General features: G+C 38.0%; 1 long non-coding RNA gene across 1 annotated transcript in view; it reads left to right on the top strand.

Moving 5' to 3' along the window:
• Window positions 1-19728, top strand: part of LOC133101528 (uncharacterized) — a 149864-nt gene that overhangs the window by 129544 nt on the left and 592 nt on the right. The window lies entirely within an intron of this gene.

A 19728-nucleotide genomic window follows, 5' to 3' on the forward strand; every position in this document is an offset into this window, starting at 1 on the left:
GACCTTTTTAGACATTTTAGTTTTCCACCCCTTGTCTAGAGCAATGGTTTCTAAATGTGTCTTACAGAGCCCTAGTCATTAAAGGAACCTTATGAGGAATCAAGAGGCTGGGAACAGGGGTCCAACCTCTCACCACCTTTAAGCAAAGAGTTCAGTTTTTATTTGTTTTATATATTAGGATCGAAAATGACCTCTGGGGCACAGACTTTTAGCTAATCCTCTCAAATATCTTCTGTCCTTCCATAGTAATTGAATTTTAGCTGAGCATGTGAATGTTAAGAATAAACACTACCGCTCCCAGCATCCTTTGCATCTAGGTATAGCCATGTGACTGATTTCTAGCCAATGGGATAGGAGCAGAGTGATGTGTACAAAATTCAGGTTGTGCCTGAAATAGGAATTTGGTGATGAGCCATCTAGGACCATGTGGACAAAGATATCACGCTAGAAATGACAGAACAACATTATGGAAGAATCCTGGGTCCCTAGATGACTCTATAGAGCAGAGTATCCCTATTAGCAGTTCACTACTTCAGTAGTGTTACATGAGAGAAAAATTAACTTCTATCTTGTTTAAGCCAATTTTAATTTGGGTCTCTATTACACACATGTAAAGCTGTACCTGAATTAAAACAACCTCTTAGGTCTTTCAAGCTCCAAAATTCTCTGATTATTTTGCCCCTAGTTGATTTGGAATTTGAGTATGTTTGAGTAATTTTGACTTGAAAAAGGCAAATCATTGTTTTAAGCTTTTGGAATTACTTCCTTGAATGCTTTTTTTTTTTTTTTTTTTTTTACTGAGTGGAACTTAAATTTATGTTCAGGCATGCACATGGTTATATTTTTATGAAATCATTATGCAAAAATACCGATGACCTAATGTATATTGACCAGGGAGTGTATGTTCTATTTCCTTCTAAATGATCAAGTGTCACTAACACCCCTTGCAATTCCATTTCATCCAGAGAATGAATTTGCCCCAAGGGAGTGGAGTCAAATGTGCAAAATAAATGATGTGAGTTTGCTCTGTTTAACTATGTAGATGGCTAGAGTAAAAAAAGATAAAGTTACTAAGCTGCCCAAGAGAGGTCTTTGAGGTAGGCTGTTTCAGGCTCAATTTAAAATCTGGCAATGATGGTCCCTAAAACTTGGACTGCTGTAACTGTTGTTATAAATAAGCAGAGGATTTCATTTTTCAAAGTCCGGGGAAAGAGAAAATTTCTATGGCAATGAATTTTATTTTTAAAATAATGTACCTGAGTGGAGATTACTAATGTCGCTCATCATTTTGAATCCATGTCGCTGCCTCATAAAACTTACGGATTGTTGAAGAAAAGATAAAAAATCCAAGACAAACCAACCTTGGATATCATTCAAGTGATGCCTTGGAAATGATGTTTTTAGTAAGTTTAACATACATCCCCCTCCTTGCCCCAAAACCTGTTACGTAATGTTCAGAAGATCCTGGGAGATATTTAAATCCTAACATTTGGAACTAAAAGCAGCCACCAATAGGGATGATAAGGTTAGAGCTGGTTCTGATGAGACTCATATGTTGGGACAGATATGTTCTTGATGTTTGGAAAGTAAAATTCTTTCTTCAAGATGTTTATGGGATTTGAAGTGATATAAGCATCTCACATCAATAAACTACCCCTTGAGCATAAACAAATTCTTTTTGACAAATAGACCATCATAAAGAAAGATATAGCTATTTTGCATTAATGATTTAATTCAGCTTTCTAACGTCCTCATTTTGCTCACTTCAAAATTTGGCTTAATAAAGTACAAGGGACCATTCTCATAACAGTTGGGCAGAGTAAAACATTTATTTTTAAGGTTAATTTGGGTCTTTACATGCATAGAATTAAAAGAGAAACCTGTTTTCTATGTGGATCGGAATATTTGGAGCTAGGAGTTGTTTTAAAGGTCTTAATTAATTTCTTTGTGCCCGATGGCCAGAAGGACATGTTAGGTTCTTTTCCTTTGGTTGAATTTCAGAATTGAGTATGTACTCTCAAGACTTATTTAGGAAAATATTAATATTTCTCCCTAATTTGATGACTCAGAAAAAAAAGTAATAGGTGAAAAATCATTTCTCTCAGGAAAGTTTGTAAATAGACACTGAGCCCTTTGATTTCATTCTGAAATAAATGTACTTAACTGTGAAATCTCCTTTCTTATATAACAGTGAACTAGAGAGCCATGTGGTCTTGGATATTTACATGTTATCTATGCTAACATTCTGAAATTTTTATTATATTTCTACATATATGAATATAAAAGAGAAGGGGCCTTCTTATACTAAAATAACAGTGATTTGGGTTCTGGTTTGTTACTTATTTTGAACTTTGGTAAGTCCTCTTGCTTCTCCATGCCTCAGTTTCCCCACCAAAACAATAGAGATATACGCTTTCCTAATTATCTCCCAGGCTGTTGTCATGAGAAACTCATGGTCATTTTACATCAAAAAATGCCACCAAATAACTAGGTGGCTACTTTGAGCAAACACTGAAATAGATGCTCTGTTATAAAATAAGATGCTCTATTTTGAGTGTGATTAAATACTACCTGTGCAGCCATGAAAAAGAGCCTCTCAGAGCTCCTATTGCAGAAGGCATAATTAACAGATGGTCCCAGCTGCCTCACTCTAAATCCCCCACTGCTGTCACATGGAAGCCACACTTACCACGGGCTGCTTCAAGTCTGTGATTGAATACGGTAGGATTACTAAGAGAGGGCCATTTCTTGAACAGAAAGGACTCCTCTGGTGGGAGACTTTGTCTCAAGGACTTCCCAGCAACCTCGCTGAACTTCCTTCAAATTGCATTGCAGTCTCAGATGCTTTTTACCCAACCCCACATCTTTTCCTCTTTCCTTCACAGGGGTCAGACTTGCATTATGGTCTGACAGTTCTCTGAGCCTCCCCTGGAGCCCTTCATCATTTTCCCTCATAGATGTTTCCTCCATTAAATCTTTTGCATAACTAATCCCATCTTGACATCTGCTTTTACACAATACCTTTTTGAAGGACAATCCCTTTGAGAATACATTGTGAGATTTTTCTATGGTTTTGTAATTTGGTAGCTAAGTTTCCCTATCAATCTGTAGTATCCATTTACGTGGGCATAAGCAATAACCTATTTTATACCATATAACAATACAGACATTTTCAACTGTTAAATATTTTCTTTAAGAATTATAAGAATGGTTTGTCAGGAACACATCTGACGCTTTTTATGATACTATTTCAAAAGAACTTGAGTAACTATCCTCCTAAGAATAATAAGGATAACATGCAAACAAAGGAAACATGCATAAGTGGCATGGTTTCGCGTCATTGTGACTATTTCTTTCTCTTATTCCTCCCAGGACACCCATCAAAATAGCAAAAGCAAAACCAATGGAAAGTATTTTTTATTTCTTTTTAACAAAGATGTAATTAGTAGACCAGCTCACATGAACAAAGTAAAGTGGAAATTTAAGGCTAATTAGGGCACAAGTTCTGTTTTCACTGAATTAGCAGAATAATTATGACTGCTAGTTAAATGAAATATTTTCAGCCCTTTTATTATACATAGTTTTTATGTACTTAATCATACTGTACTTAAAATTTTATATTTCTTATTTTTTCACTTATATCATAAGCTATTTTTCTATTGCTTCTTAATCATTCTCACAAAATTATATAATAATCTAACTAGAGGATACGTCATGTCTTACATTGTCTATCTTATTGAATATTTAATTTGCTTCTAATTTTTTACTGCTGAAAATAATGCTGCTTTGTGTAGTTTTATAAATCTCTCATATTTATAATTGTTTAGGATGAATTCCTAAGGGTGTACCCATTAAAGTTACACATTAACTAATTTGTTTCAAAAACATTTGGATCAATTTATACCTCCCACAGAAATTATATGAGATTATTCCTTTCATCACACCCTTGCTAGGATGCTAGCATTAGAAAACAAAATCTCCAAGTCAGTTTGCATGGAAAAGTGGATATTTCACTGAAGTGTGGTTAAATAGTTGCCTATATGTTTATTATTGAGCCCTATTTACACTTTTGTGAACTATTACACATTTATACATTGAGCATTTTCCTTATTTGTATGAGCCTTCAGCTAATAAAGAAATTACTCTTGATCTATGATATTGGCATCAAATATTTCCCCCCAATTGGTTGTACCTTCTTTTCTGTTTCTTTGTGTTTTGCCTTATTCATTCTTTTTTTTTAATTTAATTTAATTAATTTTTTTATACAGCAGGTTCTTATTAGTTATCCATTTTATACATATTAGTGTATATATGTCAATCCCAATCTCCCAGTTCATCACCCCCCACCCCCCACCCCCGCCATTTTCCCTCCTTGGTGTCCATAGCCTTATTCATTCTTTTTTTTTTTTTTTTAAATTAATTAATTAATTAATTTTTGACTGTGTTGGGTCTTCGTTTCTGTGCGAGGGCTTTCTCTAGTTGCGGCGAGCGGGAGCCACTCTTCATCGCGGTGCGCGGGCCTCTCACTATCGCGGCCTCTCTTGTTGCAGAGCACAGGCTCCAGACGCGCAGGCTCAGTAATTGTGGCTCACAGGCCTAGTTGCTCCGCGGCATGTGGGATCTTCCCAGACCAGGGCTCGAACCCGTGTCCCCTGCATTGGCAGGCGGATTCTCAACCACTGCGCCACCAGGGAAGCCCGCCTTATTCATTCTTAATGCTCAATAAGCATCTACTGAGCACTTAGGTTTTGTTAGGCTCAGTACTGGAAGCTGAGGATTCAATTTTAAACAAAGACAGACACAATCCATGCTCTCTTGTAGCTTCTACAGCATATCAGGAATAACGGAAAATTAAACAAGCAGTTATCAAAAATATATGATATGTGCTAGATTAGGGAATCAGATAACAGGGAGCTATTGGTGTTCTTTACAGGCCATCTAACTCAACAGAGAGATCAAGGAATTGTAGCTGGATAAATAGGTGGAAATGGGAGAATGGAGCCAGCAGATGAGACTGGAAAGGGCAGAAGAAGGTAAAGTTGGAGGGTTTTAAGCCATGTTAAGGAGTCTGGCTTTTATTACAAGGACTATGGGAGGTAATTTAATGGTTGTTCAGTAGAAGAGAAACATGACGATACTTATTTTAGAAAGATCATTCTGGCTGCTGTGTGGAGAATGGCTTAAAGGAGAGCAAGCCTGGACACAGACCTGGTGGAATAACACAGATAAGGGCCAGTGATGGCCTGGATGGGCATTGTATCAGTGAACACATTCCAGAAGTATTTAGGGGATAGAATCCAAAGGACCTGGGAATGAGATGTGGGCAGCAAAGGGAGATGGCAGACTCCCAGACTTCTGACTTGAGTAGCTAAAGTGAAGATGCCATTTTTTGCAGAAACTAGCTGGCAGGAAGGAATCAGTTATAGATTTTTAAATGCTGTATATTCATATAATAACATTCTTGGCAATTTGTTGTTATGTAATGCTAATCAAATCATTGCCATCTTTATTTTAAGTAAATTTTTGAATTTTTTTTTGGCCTTAGTTAAATGGAGATTTGTGATTTGCTTTAGGAGAGAAATTTCAGTCATTCTAAATAACAAGAAGTTAGGTTATCCATTGGGATTCCCCAGATGGATGAAAAACGGTTGGGTCTAGTTATGCAATTCTAACAGCCCTAAAGTGAGTTTCAAGATTTAGTTGATAATCATGAGAAAGATGTTTTAAAAGAACAAACAATTACTTATTATCTCCAAGGGATACACATAAATAGATGACACAGAGATGATTTTAAATGTTGCCAGTTTGAAACATCTTTACTATCTTTTAAACATAGTGACCCCTAGCAGATAAATGAGTTTATGTTCCATTCTTACACATCTTTAGAATTAGGTGGAAGAGAATATATGTATGCATAAGATGTTAGCCTCTTTGTTGGAGGGGAGAAAGTTTCTTTCTTGGAGGGCATGTTTGTCTCCATTTTTTTTTTGGAGGGGAAAAGTAAGTGCAGAAAGCAAAGAACCCGGGCAATTCTGAAAAGTATGGTTAACAAAATAAGACATAAATGATCTTGGCAAAAGGTTCTGGAACACAAAACTTTTATTATAGTTATACACTAGTGTCTTTTGGGCTCACCTACAAGTACTAAAAATTTTGTTTGCTAAACAGTAGTTGGGAACATTTCTTGTACTTTATAACTTTCTTAATGGATCATTTGGAAGCTAAATAAATTCCTGTTGGGAGTATCATGTTCTCAGGTACACTAGACCCTCAAGCATACCGTATGCTTCTGAAACTGGTTGTGATAACTTTAAACTCCAACAGTGGTAAACTAGCTCGATCATTTCTCTCCCTCCCTCTCTCTCGCTCTCTCTCTCGTTCTCTCTGTAATCATGTAGTCTTGTAGAATACTGCTATGGTTTAATTTTATGTCCCACAAACATCCTCATTAAATAATAATTTAATATTCTTTGGATTTAATATTCAGCCTGTTTTCAGTCTGTGCTTTCATAAAAGCAAACAAATGGCTTTGGAAAGGGCATAGAGCATGCCAGTGAATGTGGGTGACTGGCAGGGTTCTTATTGCCTGACCATAGCCCACAATGAAACATTTCTCTAAAAAAATTATTTGGTCTGTCCTGTCAAAACTAGAAAAGGCTTATATACGAAGCATTTGTTTTCCATCACATGGACAACCCAGATTACCGGCTGGCTAAAGTAATTACGTGACTAGTACATCTGGTTTGAAGGCTGCATGGTCAAACCAGAAATCATGCCTTAAAGACAGGAAATTGAATTGTATTTATTAACCTGATTTTTAATATATATTATATTCATTTATACTATACAAATTTATACTATATACATACATAATATATATGAATATATGTTCATAATATATATGTTGCAACTAATTTTCTGAACACTAAGGTTCTTTGAAGCTCTTAGTTTTCTTTCTGTTTAACTGTAAAATAATGCAACAGTGGGTTTGCCCAGTTTTTTCAGCTTAACTCAACTCAATAGGCAATGGGCAATAAGCCATGGGCAATCCATTCTGCAGGGTATAGTGAGGTCTTCTAACATGGTACAAAACGGACTTCTGATTTTTAGAAGAACAAAGTTTGTCCCTAGTTTTTCCCTGGTGATAAGGCAATTGTGAATAGTACCATGACTTCTTGAGCCAAATGACTTGTTCATTATGTTTCAGGGGTTGGGGTAGGGTAGAGTGGTGGGGAGGAACCTTGTCTCATGTGCAATTGGCTCCTGTTGAATTAGTTTTTAATTTAGCAATGCAACTGATTTTAATCTTTCTTGGAATTTTGCTTCTTTATGTTATTTCAGTGCTTAGACTGAAAACAGCACACTCTTCTGGTGACCTTTTGGGAAGTGATAGAAAACTCATGATAGAATCTATTCTCAGCAACTTTGTAATCAGAATCGTGATAGTGTCATTGATGGTTTGAAGTTTCTAAGTTTGTGTTTGCATCCAAACAATTATCTTCCCTACCTTTATGTATATGATTTCATAATTGAACTGTAAATACTGTGGAGAGGGAGCTTTTTGCACTTAAGGTAGTTGAGGTAGGAAACAGGCATGTTGTCAAGAAACAGAAACTCGAAATGATTGTTTGTGTACTTAAAAGGTTACCAACCAAAGATGGGCAAGACAAAAACCCTTTTTATTAATCAATACTAACCAGAATTCTGGATCCCAAGAGAAAGGATCTTTGGGATATGTGAAGAAGGACAAAACAGTTTCTCTTCCTAATTTTGGATTAGCAAAACAAAATTTTGAAGCACATGAAATTTAATTTTGACATTGCCTCACCTTGCTTTCTATAGCTCTTTCCTGCCATCTAGTCTCAATCCTTAGTACTTCTATGTTACCCTCAGTGCTCCACTGCAACATGCTATTAATATTTGATCCCTTTTCCCCCCACCAATGGCTCCATATGCCATGGTTATCTGCCTTCCTTTATCCCCAATCCTGAGCCCAATTCACTCAACCCATGATTAAGAGGAAAGCAACTGGGTCAAGCAAATCATTCTAAAATGTAATTGGAAGATAGTAACCTTCAAAATGGTATTTACAGTTTAAAGAGAAGGTGATTTTCTAACCTGAATGAATCTAGGATTAATGTCATTCCGATGAGGAAAACAGTTAGGGTCAGCTCCCCTAAGCTGGTTTTATTTATTTTTTTCTCCACTTTTTCCCATAAGGTATTTAAAAGCCACAGCTTTTTTTTCATAATGACTCCAAAGCAGTAGTTGAGGGGGATTCTGGTTTAGAAGGTAGGGCATGGGTGGGATAGTCATTTCTATGTATGGGTGAAATATATGGCATGTGTTTGTAAGTATGGCAACTGTATGTAAGTATGACATCATACATCATAACAGAGTAAAGGGGAAAGCTGTTTACCAAATCAGAAACCCCTACAAAGAGGTTTAAGTTTAACTGATTTGTTACATAAGTATTTTATATACTACAACATGCTTATAAAATAATAAAGCATGATACGTTTGATTAAAACTCAACATAAAAGCTATCTCTTTGTATGTGCAATTCATCCAACATGTTTCAGTGGGGGAGAGGGTGCTATGATTCTCTCTTTCTTCTATCCCCTTTTCTACTCTGTTGAAAACTGGATCACACATTTAATCATTTTTTAGTCACGTTGAATGACCCGGATGTAATGTCACATCACGTCCCAAGCTCCCCAAGTCAGTAAATATTACCTTAAGATCGAAGAATTAGTTTAACAGCGATGGAACATACCAACCCCCTGACACCAACTTCAGTTGTGCCTAGTAGCAGTAAAGCAAATTCAATCTTGTTTATATAAGGAGAAAGACTGGAAATCAAGAGATGTGATGGATGGTTATAGAAGAATTGGCTAGAAACTACATTTCTCTCTATAAGACTTCTCACAATATGCAGGTTTTTCTTGGCTCGGAGGAGATTCTGCAGGCAGTAACACCCAATGCTTTCCAGTAATGATAATGGGAAAATCATAAGGTTCAAATTAATTTTAAAACTTTTCTGAGAGTGTTTAAGATTGCTAACAATTTTTCTCCTAGCAAAACGCATGACAAACATTAAAAAAAATAGAATGAATGTATATAGAGTTCCCTATATAATAGCCTTATTCATAGGTAATGTAGAAAGTTCAATGTTTCCCACCAAAAATATTTTTCTTCTGGCTTCCTCAGGGCTGGAAAATCCACTATTAAAGATTTATAGTTTTGGCTTAAGCTTTTTGGTTATTCCTGTTGTCTTCTTTCAAAGACTAAATGCATCTAAGTGGGAAAATTTGTGAAGGGTCATGGCTTTAGGGAATCTAAATCTATATTCATTTATTCATTAAGTCAGCAAAAAGCTACTGAACACCTCCTGTGTGTCAGGTATACCACGAGCACTGAGGATGGAAGAATAAGGGAGAGTTCCTGCCCTCACAATGCAAATGGTCTTTTGATCCTTAGCTTGAGCTGCACTAAAATCATGCATTTCCAAGTGTCAGTGATATGAACTTTCTTTTGGTCCATCAGTCCATCTAGCTCAGTATATCTGTGATGAAACATATCATCTTTTCTTACAAATTGGCCATACTTTCTGCCTTTCTCAATTTCATCAGTGTTACCACCTTTCCCAGGCAATAGAACTTTTCCTGACAACTCAACTCCACATTAATCTTTCCCTTCTCAAAACTCCACTGCATTAAACTCAAAATCACATAGATTAGCACTCAACTGTTCTCTAATTATTCAATGCATGATCAATTTGCTTCCCAGCTGTTATAAAATGCTTAAAGGCAAGGATTTCTTTTATATCCTCTAAACCAGAGGTTCTTCAAATGTAGACCTCATAACAAGCCGCCCAGATGAATGTGATTAAGCTAAAGTTTGAGAACCTTTGCTCCAGACCACTGTCTCAAATTTTAATGTGTTTACAAATCACTTGGAGATTATGTTAAAATGCAGGTTTCAGTTTAGTTGGTCTGAGATTCTGCATTTCTAACAGGGTTGCAGGTAATACTGATGCTTTAGGAGATAGTCTGAAGATCAAAAAAACAACGCCTGTAGTCCCAAGTACAGAGTTTGATCCATGGGGAGATGTCCAACAAATATTTAGAGATTTCAATCAAAATTACTCTAGTGTGAATTAATTTATACAACTGATTGAAAAAGTGCATACACAACTGAGAGAAAATAGCATTAAGAAGGATAAGGAGAGCAAAGGAAGACAAAACTTACTTATGTAACAATTTTACCCAAAGATTTACCTGAACCCCTAATTTGAAACACTTGTAAAGTTTTATTTTGTTTTCTAATTTCTTGTATATCTTTTTTCTAAATATCCCTGTACTCATAGGCAAATATACAAATCTTATCTTTGAAAAAAAGTATATTTACAGGATTTACCACAATGCCAGTCACTTAATTTGACATAAGCTTATTAAATTGAATTTCCTTAAGCAGACCCTTCCTTTTAGGTACAGGAAAAAAGTTATCTTTTTCCGAAAAATTTTAAAGCATAGCACTAAAAATTATAGAATATCTACAGTATATGTTCTTGAAACAATTGAAAAATGTTCTAAACACTGCCTTTAGCAGAATGTAGTAGTTGAACGGCAAATGGAAGAGAAGAAAATACATATTCTTTTTTTTTTTAATTGTGATTATTTAACAATTGTTGGTGATTCTTTTTTTTTTTTTTAAGTTTTATTTATTTATTTATGACTGTGTTGGGTCTTCGTTTCTGTGCGAGGGCTTTCTCTAGTTGCGGCAAGCGGGGACCACTCTTCATCGCGGCGCGTGGACCTCTCACTGTCGCGGCCTCTCTTGTTGCGGAGCACAGGCTCCAGACGCGCAGGCTCAGTAATTGTGGCTCACGGGCCCAGTTGCTCTGCGGCATGTGGGATCTTCCCAGACCAGGGCCCGAACCCGTGTCCCCTGCATTGGCAGGCAGATTCTCAACCACTGCGCCACCAGGGAAGCCCGAAAATACATATTCTGAAAGAACCAACATGATTCATCGTTAAGGCTTTTCAGGGATACACGAATGAAATAATGAACATCAGTGTCCTGGCCCTGATGGGTTTTATATTAAACTATGACAACAGTATCCTTGGTTTTCTGCTATTTCAGAATTACACTTTCTTAGCACAAAACACTGTCAACGCCTGGTATATGGTACGTTCACCAAGCAGTCAAAAGCAATTAAATGAATGGTTTGGACAAAGTCAATTTTTATACATTCCATGCACATTGAAAAAACAAGTTCAAATAAACCTCAAACAAGACAAATTTAATAATGAATGGGTTTTATATTTCATGAGACTCAAGTACAGGCAAGTAACACCTACAGCATGTTACTCTACATCTGTGGCAAAGTTGGAATAAATAGTTACTTAAATGATCCACTTCTGGCAAGATCCATCAATTTTATGACCTCCTTTGAAATTATGGCAAAAACAATGCTTTTATTACAATTTGTTTAATCATGAAGAGGAGGACAAAAGTCACACGGTTTCCCTTCAGTGACTCAGATTTGTGGAAGCCTCTCCAATATTTTCACCTCTGACTGTGGTGGAACTTGTTCACAAGGGCACAGATGAACATTCAGTTCAGGAACCAGTTGTATGATTCAGAGAAAAAAAATAAGTGGGCTAACTTATACCCCACATCAAACCAGAATTGAATGCTTTCCAGGGTTTTAAAACATCTGGAAAATCTCTTTAATATTGTCCCTTCTTTTGGTTCTATCTTTTCACTTATTTCTATCCAAGATGGGAGGGGAAAAAAGGCTGAAATGTCATGAGAAAGTTATATTCAGCTGAAGTTTATGTAAGAAGAACCAATGCTTTTTCCTACTTGACTTCCATTCCAATATCGCATACTTAAGGGCTAGTCTTCTAAGGGTGCCAGCATTCCCCTGAACCAAAATAAGCAAACATCCAAGTACTTTGAATTCTCTTCCTCAAAATTATGTTTCATTATTCTGGGATCTTGACAGAATAAAAGAACACTGCTGAATTCTAAAAGGTTTTCACATTTATCTGTACATGCAATAATGTGGAGGAATTTATCCATTGGATTTACCTTTTTTCCATTTGAATCCTACCCTGCAAAATTCCTGACAAATCTGAATTATCCTCTGTGAAAAGAAGAGGCCATCAAAGGAAATGTTCCTCTTATTTTCCCAGAATCCCCCAATCCACAGCCTAGTCCAGAAGCTTAAAGAAACTTAGTCAAGGGAGTTCTGCTACAAGACATTGTCCCCACTGACATGGTCACGTTGTTGGAAATCACTTTGAATGAAGGCATTGAAGGCCCCCGTGAAAACAAATTTTACTGCTTTTGTATGTAAGAGACGCAAACAAATTGAGACTGGAGAATTTTCCACTTTGGCCTTTACAAGTCCTTGTATCCCCACTCTCACCCCACAGCTGTTCCTTCCCATCCCCTCTTACATGTGACTTTAACCCCTAATTCTTCCTTTTTACCTCGCTCAGTAAAATCCAGCCTGCCCGAACAATGACTCTTATTCCGCAAGAACAATCCCTCTATTCCCATTTCCAAAACTAGCTGGACTTCAGCCAACCCCTTATCCTGCTAGGTCTAGCTGAACTTCAGCCAACCCCCTCCTGCTAAAGCCATGCAAAATTTTCCGTTGTCCTTCTTCAAGTAGAATGCTTCTTTGGAGCCTTCCTTCAGAGCCTTATGCTAATGGCTCTCTAGTTGATTTCTTCCACAGTTTTGCTGCTGAGATTCAGGCAGGATTGGCCCCTTTGCTGCTCAGCCCAGGCCACTTCATAGAGGAGCAAGTCCTTCTATGGACCACACCAGTGCCCAGCTCTCTTGGTGTTGAAGCACTGCCTAAGCCTTTATTCCTCCTCTTTATTCTCTTTGGTATACATCTCTTGGTTTGATTCATTCTACTAATAGAGGTTCTCATAGTCATGGGGGGGCCATAGTGCCAAGGAGGTTTCGTTAGTTTGTTCAGGCCACTTGAATATAGGTTTAACATTATAAAGCCAATAGCAGTAAACATTGGAAGCTTTGGGAGTAGTTTAGAACTTCAGAGACCACCCTGGGGAACTTGGGATATGAGTAAGACAATGCCTTTGTATGGCACCTTAGCATGAAAAGATTCAAAGATTCCAAATATTCAATGGTCAACAAAATTTTAACTGGTATGAAGAGGACATTTAAAGACAAAAAAACCTCTAAAAGACAGCAAAGTTATAAAATTACTTCTCTTAAGGACTCCTTAGGAAAATCTAATAAAAATGTGAAGGATCTAAAAATCCAAACTTAAGCTCTCTTTTTCCACTTCTGCTCCATCTTTGGATTGGCTTTCCTCCTGGCCCCCTGTATCTCAATTTCCTCCTGTCCCTGCTCTGCTCCTTCCCTCCTTCTCTTGCACCATCTCTCAACCCCCTTCTCTATCCTCCACTGCCCATTCCTAAATATAGTCCTCTCACTGGAGAATGTCTCCTCATAGTATCTTTTAATGTAGATGGAAATGATTCTGCAGCTTTAAATCTTGGTCAAGATCAGATTTTCATAATGTAGCAAGGGACTTTCTGACTCCTCCTAGGGAAAAATGGAAGTAAGTTGAAGATTTTAAGCATTGTCTTAGGAATTTAGAGTCTGAGCTTCCCTGATCTCTATCAGTTAGTTCATCTCTTTGTGGGAAACCAGAGATGGTAGAACTTCATTTGAAAAGCAGGATGGATTGATTACCAAAATGATACAAAAAAAAAAAAGGGACAAATTTTAACTGTAAATGAATATAAAAAGTATAAAAATAGGATCAGATCTCTTAGCAGCTATTCCTGAGGTATTTCCTGTCAAAATTCATTGGTGAAAAATCCAGTTATGTAAGGAGGGAGAGAAATAGATCCATCCCTGATTTCAGAAACAGCTTAACTACCACATTCTAGAACATTCTTTTCTCAATAGGAATGAAGATATCACAGCTGCCTTAACTACCTCTTTGTTGATGGTCTTAAACCTGATGTGACAGATTTAGTTAGAAAACAGAATATAGGATTGTAGACTGCTTTCCCTCTGAATTATAAGAGCTTGGTGAGCGCTTTGAAGATACTTTGGCTCAGAAAAAAAAAAATTACAGATTAACTTAATAACTTTTCAGATTAAGCACTTAGATAAATCCAGGAACAAAAACATCTCTATGGCTAGTCTAGACAAAGATACATGTGGATATCATAAGGAAAAAGGACCCTGAAAAACACTTGCTTTGCCTTAACTTTCATTGAAAGACAGACTCTAAAGTGACAAAGTACCAACTTTGTCTAACACAATGACTCCTCTTTGAGTAAGTAGATTCTCTGGTTTTCTAAAATTGCCCTTAAAACAAAAAGAAGAAATTTCCATGCAATCATGAAAAAAATCTAGGATCTTCCTTTTTTGATACCAGACGTACACATTTCTACCATCAACCCAGCTTTCCATCATTCCTTCCTTGGAGTAACCAAAACATTTCAGTGGTAGGAATCTCAGATATTCCTCTCACTAATCAGCATTCTCTTCTGGGTAATGAATCTGTTGAATGAATATGGTGAATCTGTTGGAGTGAAAGCTACTTTGCTAATGTGGTGCCACTCTTAAATGTGCCATGGCTGGACCACGTCTTTCTGGAATTCTATAGAAGACAAGAATCATTTGGTGTTGGTACAGATTGATTTTCCAGTACCTGAGCCCCTGTCTGGGATAGACTCACCTAGAGCCTTGTGTAACTTTAAAAATGCCTTTCAGAAGCTCCTATGCTTCTACTCCCCAATTACCATAGACCTTTCTTTCTGTTTGTATACAAAAGATCCAAAGACAAGCTTTGAGGGTTCTAACTCAACAGCACAATGGGTTTCAAACACCCATCACTTAAACAGCCTCTCATTTTACCCTACACCAAAAGCCTACCCTCTTTGTTTGTGTTCAGTGGCAGCAGCAGCAAAGTTAACTGAGGCTTCTACTGACTTAGTCTTAAGATCTCCACTTAACCTTATGGTCCTTCATGTCATGCAGATCTTACTCTTTATTGAAAACACTCAGTGCTTTTCTGTTTCTAGACTGACCTTCTATGAAATCCTCCTCTTCTCATTCACACATATTTCTATCCATTGCTGTAGTCCCCAAAGCCCTCCAACTTTTTTCCTCTCTCAAAAGAAGGAAAACCTCACCACTGTGATGCACGTATTCAGGAATTTTCCTTGCCTCACTCTGATCTCCTCGAAACACTTTTAGACAACCCAGATTTAGAACTGTTTTTGGAAGGAGCCCATTTGAGAACTGAACGAAGAGGCTATCAAGCTTAGTGTGTGATTGCAGCCCACTCAGACTTATGTGAATATTGTCTTTTCCCAGAGGCAAAATCTATACAAGTTGCTGAAATTGCAGCACTTACAATTGCAGCCTGCCTGTTAGGTAGAGATAAGAGAGCAAATATCTATACATTAACAAATATGTGTGTGGAGTAATTCATGATTTTGATATGCTTTGGAAGCACTATGGCTTCTTAACTGCATCTGGTTTTCCAATTAAACATGGCAGTCACATAAAAGTCCTATTAGATGCCTTGTTTTGCCAAAGGAATTGGCTATATTAGGGTTGAGCCCCACAGTAAAAAGCAGACTCAGGGAGCAAAGGGTAATGCTTTAGCAGGTTACTACACTAAATGAGCTGCTTTAACACCTCCAAGCTGTCCAGCAAGTCCAAGAGTCAAAGGCAAAACTGACTCCTAACTATTGGCATCAGGTCTTGAGTTAACTCCAATATTAAGCATTTGATTCTGAAAAAGTGTATTGAAAAAAGTCAAATTGTTTTCTTCTCCCAGAAAGCTATAGTGGCACCAAGATGATCTCTTGGTCTGCCCCAAGATGCTGAAATGAATCTTCTCAAAAAGTGTTACATGTTGTGACCCACTATGGAAAGGCAAATTTTAAAAAACATCAAAAATAAACGTTGGTAGGGACATTTCAATAAGATCTCAAAGTACATCTCTGATGTATTTCCCATCTGTCAAACCTACTATCTTGAGAGAATTGTAAAGCTGAGGCATAAAGACAAGCCAAAACCTTTAGGACCTTTTGGAAATCTATCTACAAATGGACTTCATTCAGTTACTCACTTCATGTGGTTATGAATATGTCCTTACTAATGTGTTTTGTGTTTCCTGGTCTTCTAGAAGTCTTTCATTGCCATAAAGCAACTCCTTTGATAGTAGCAAAGAAACTTTTAGACTTTGTTTTTTCCATTTGGCAATACCCACCTATTTATCTAGTGATTGAGGTACTGAGACTTGTAAAGCTATCTGAAGAACTTTAGTTGCCAAGGCCAAAGGCTTTGCCCTTAGTTCTCATGGCCATTAGGGCCAGTCTAACAGGAACTCATAGACTGTCCCCATATGAACTTGTCACTAGATGCCCATTGCCTATAGGGTTCTCACCCCCTCTCTTGACTGCTCTTTTACAGTCCAACATGGCAAATACTGTAGAAAATGAATGCAGCATATTCAATTTCATAATCAAAAGGTCCAAGCAGCTTCTCTCAATGATAAAGCACAGGAACCCCTGCATGACCTTCAGCCTCAAGTCTTGGATTACAGGAAACAACAACAACATAAGACTCTTCTCAAACTTCATTGGAAAGGATCATATCAAGTGTTGTTAGCCATAAACACTGCAGTAAAACTCTAGGGAATCAACCCTTGGATCCTTGTTTCCAGTAAAAAAGTTATCATACATTTATTTCCTAGACTTCTATATCAACAGGAGATCCAAAACAGAATCCCTTGGAATCTTCCAGAAGATGACATCAAGAAGGTGATAGCTTTTCCAAGATCTTTGGACAAAGCAGCAGGCTGCTCAAAATGGATAGCTTCTATCCAAGATCTTCAGTTCAAGACCTCATGTACCCTAAAAGTAACAAACTACCACATCCTCCTTCATCTCCTTCTTTTCATAACCATCTGTGAGATTCTTAAACTTTCTTTCCATAGTTTTGTTTCTCTGGATAAATCAGGAGGATGAACAAGTATTATACAAACCTATTTAGGTCAAACCTCCCTTCGCTCTAGACTCAGGGTGGAGATGGGATTTGTTTTCCTGGATAATCCCAGATGGGGCAGGATCTTGGCTAAGAGGCATTGTCCAAGGCCTTCTAATGATTCTCATGTCAATACTTGTCTCCACAGTCATTTGCTATATTCTCTCTAGAATTTTAAATACTTCAGCCACTCACTTGACAAATGATTAAAATTCAATCACACAGGCAAAATTTACCAGGAAGACAGGAAAAAGAGGTACAATGTTAAGAAAAACCCCAATGGCATCATTACCAATGAGTCTGTGACTATAACTGCCTCAAGTGATATAGACCTAGAAAACTGAACAAATCAAGATTTGGTTGAATGAGACTCAGTCTCCCCACTGACCTAGAGGAAGGACTGTGAGAATTTTCCACTGTGGCCTTCTTATGTCCTGGTCTCCTTTAGCTGTTCCTCTGTACCCCTCTTATGCATAACTTTAGCTCCTGTTTGTCTTCATCCTTCTTGAGAACATCCAGACTGCCCAAAGAATGGCTGCTAATCCACAAGAATAATCCCCCTTCTTCCCATCTGAATTCTGCGTTGGGGAGTCTGGGAAAATATCACAAATAAACCCAGGCACAGCTTTGCATGAGGTAGTAACCATCCTGGAGAATCATGTTTAGAACAGAAGGTATTTGTGGCTGTGACATAGAGACCTCAAAAAGAAGTAGCTTTATAGAACGAAGAAGCTCTTATCTCTTTCTCATAACAGCCTTGGATTTAACAGTCCAGGTTTGGCCATGTCTCTGATCCATGTAGACATTTAGAGATATGCCATCTTGTTGGTCCATTATCCCCTAGAGCGTAGCAGAAGCTGGTCACAGGCACTAGCTTTTAGACTGTAGGAAGGGGAAGAAGCTGCATAGGAACACATGTCCTGTGTCTTAAGGCCTAAACACAGGGGAACATACCTCTTCTACTCACATTCAGTTGGTGAGAAGATAGGCAAACATTCACATCTAGCTGCAGGAAGGTCTAAGAAATGTGTACTAGCTGAGCAGTCATGTGCTCAATTTTATATCTCTCTAACTATCTATCCATCTATTTATCCACCTCTCCCTCTCTCTCTCTTTCTCTCTCTGAGTGTCTATAAGTCTCTTCCTACATTTGATTTCCAATGGCCTAAAGAGTTATGGGAGCAGAGCAGATTTCTAATGTAGATGAATGTTAAGTATGTCAGGCACCAATAGCTGCCTACCCAGTATCTATTTTCTTTCCATCCTTTTGAAGAGAACTCGAATTCTCCCAACTAAAGACAATTGCTGGACACATTCTCTTGTAGTCCAAGGGTTCAAGGTGGTTATATGACACAATCTGGCCAGTGAGATATAAATGATGCATTTCTGGGGGGCTTTTTCTTCCTCTTTTTCCTTTGTCCTTCTTTCTGCCTACTACACAGATGTACCGATGTGATACTTGGAGCAGTAACAGCCATCTTAGAACCATAAGACAACCAGAGTGAGGATGAAAGCGAAAATGTCAATGATGGTAGAGCTGAAAGATGGGTTCTCGGTGGCTCATTGGGTCATAAAACTACTTATGTGAACCACGTAAACCTTTTTGCATTTAAGCCAATATATGGCAGACCCTCTAATATTGGCAGTTGAATGGGTTTCTAAGAAATGGAGAGGGTGAGCAAAGGGAGAGAGAGAGAGAAATTGAGAGAGAGAGAAAAGAGCTTCCTTTCTGCTCCTGCCAGCTTCCTGAATATATATATATATATTTGTCTGTTTGTTTTTTACCTGGACTGGGGAGAGAAGAGAGGGAGGAGGAGTGATAAAAGCATAGATATCGGTAAGCCTATGATGGACATTTTCCATTTTACCCCCCAGATCCACTTCCCATCCTTCATCCTGCCTGGTGCCCTGGGTGGCTGTCCATATGGACTGCATCAACAATTTCCTTTCCCTCCATTCTTCCATTGGGTTTGACTAGTAGAAGACATTGGCAAGAGATCTGGAGAGCAGGAGGAAAGTAAGGTCAAGATATTTATTCCTTCGTCTTCCCAGCTGTGCTCCTCAACTAAAGGCCACAGGTCCTCTCAGATGGCCTCCTCCCCACAACTCACTTTCTTGGTTCCTGTAACCACTTCCTCCCCTCATTTATTCAGGCTGGGGTGTAGGGTGGTGATGGATCCCTGTCCCATTCTCTGTTGCTTTTCCTAAACTCTTCCCACATTTTTGTAAACAGTTCCTTTATGAGTTCTCCTTAAATTACCCAATTTGAAAGTGCCATTTGATTTCTGCCCGGATCCTGGCTGACCCATTTCTGGAGAGTGGGATTAGAGCCCTGCTTCCAGGATTAGATTCACATGGAAGCAGGAAGCTCTAGAGGTAGAGACAGCCTCTTGGAACTTCCTGTGCACCAAAGCAGCTCAGTTTTATCATGTAGTGGTAGGATGAGAGGGACCAGGAAGACAAGAAAGAGAGGTATAATGCAGAGGTTAGAGCACAGAGTCTGAAGCCAGACAGCCTGAGTCCAGCAGCAGGCAGATGCCATTACATCTTTTTTTATTTTTTTAACATTTATTTATTTATTTATTTATTATTATTATTTTGGCCACACCACTCGGCATGCGGGATCTTAGTTCCCCAACCAGGGACCGAACCCACGCCCCC

Source organism: Eubalaena glacialis, chromosome 11 (genome assembly GCF_028564815.1).
Source record: "Eubalaena glacialis isolate mEubGla1 chromosome 11, mEubGla1.1.hap2.+ XY, whole genome shotgun sequence".
NCBI classification, from domain to species: domain Eukaryota; kingdom Metazoa; phylum Chordata; class Mammalia; order Artiodactyla; family Balaenidae; genus Eubalaena; species Eubalaena glacialis.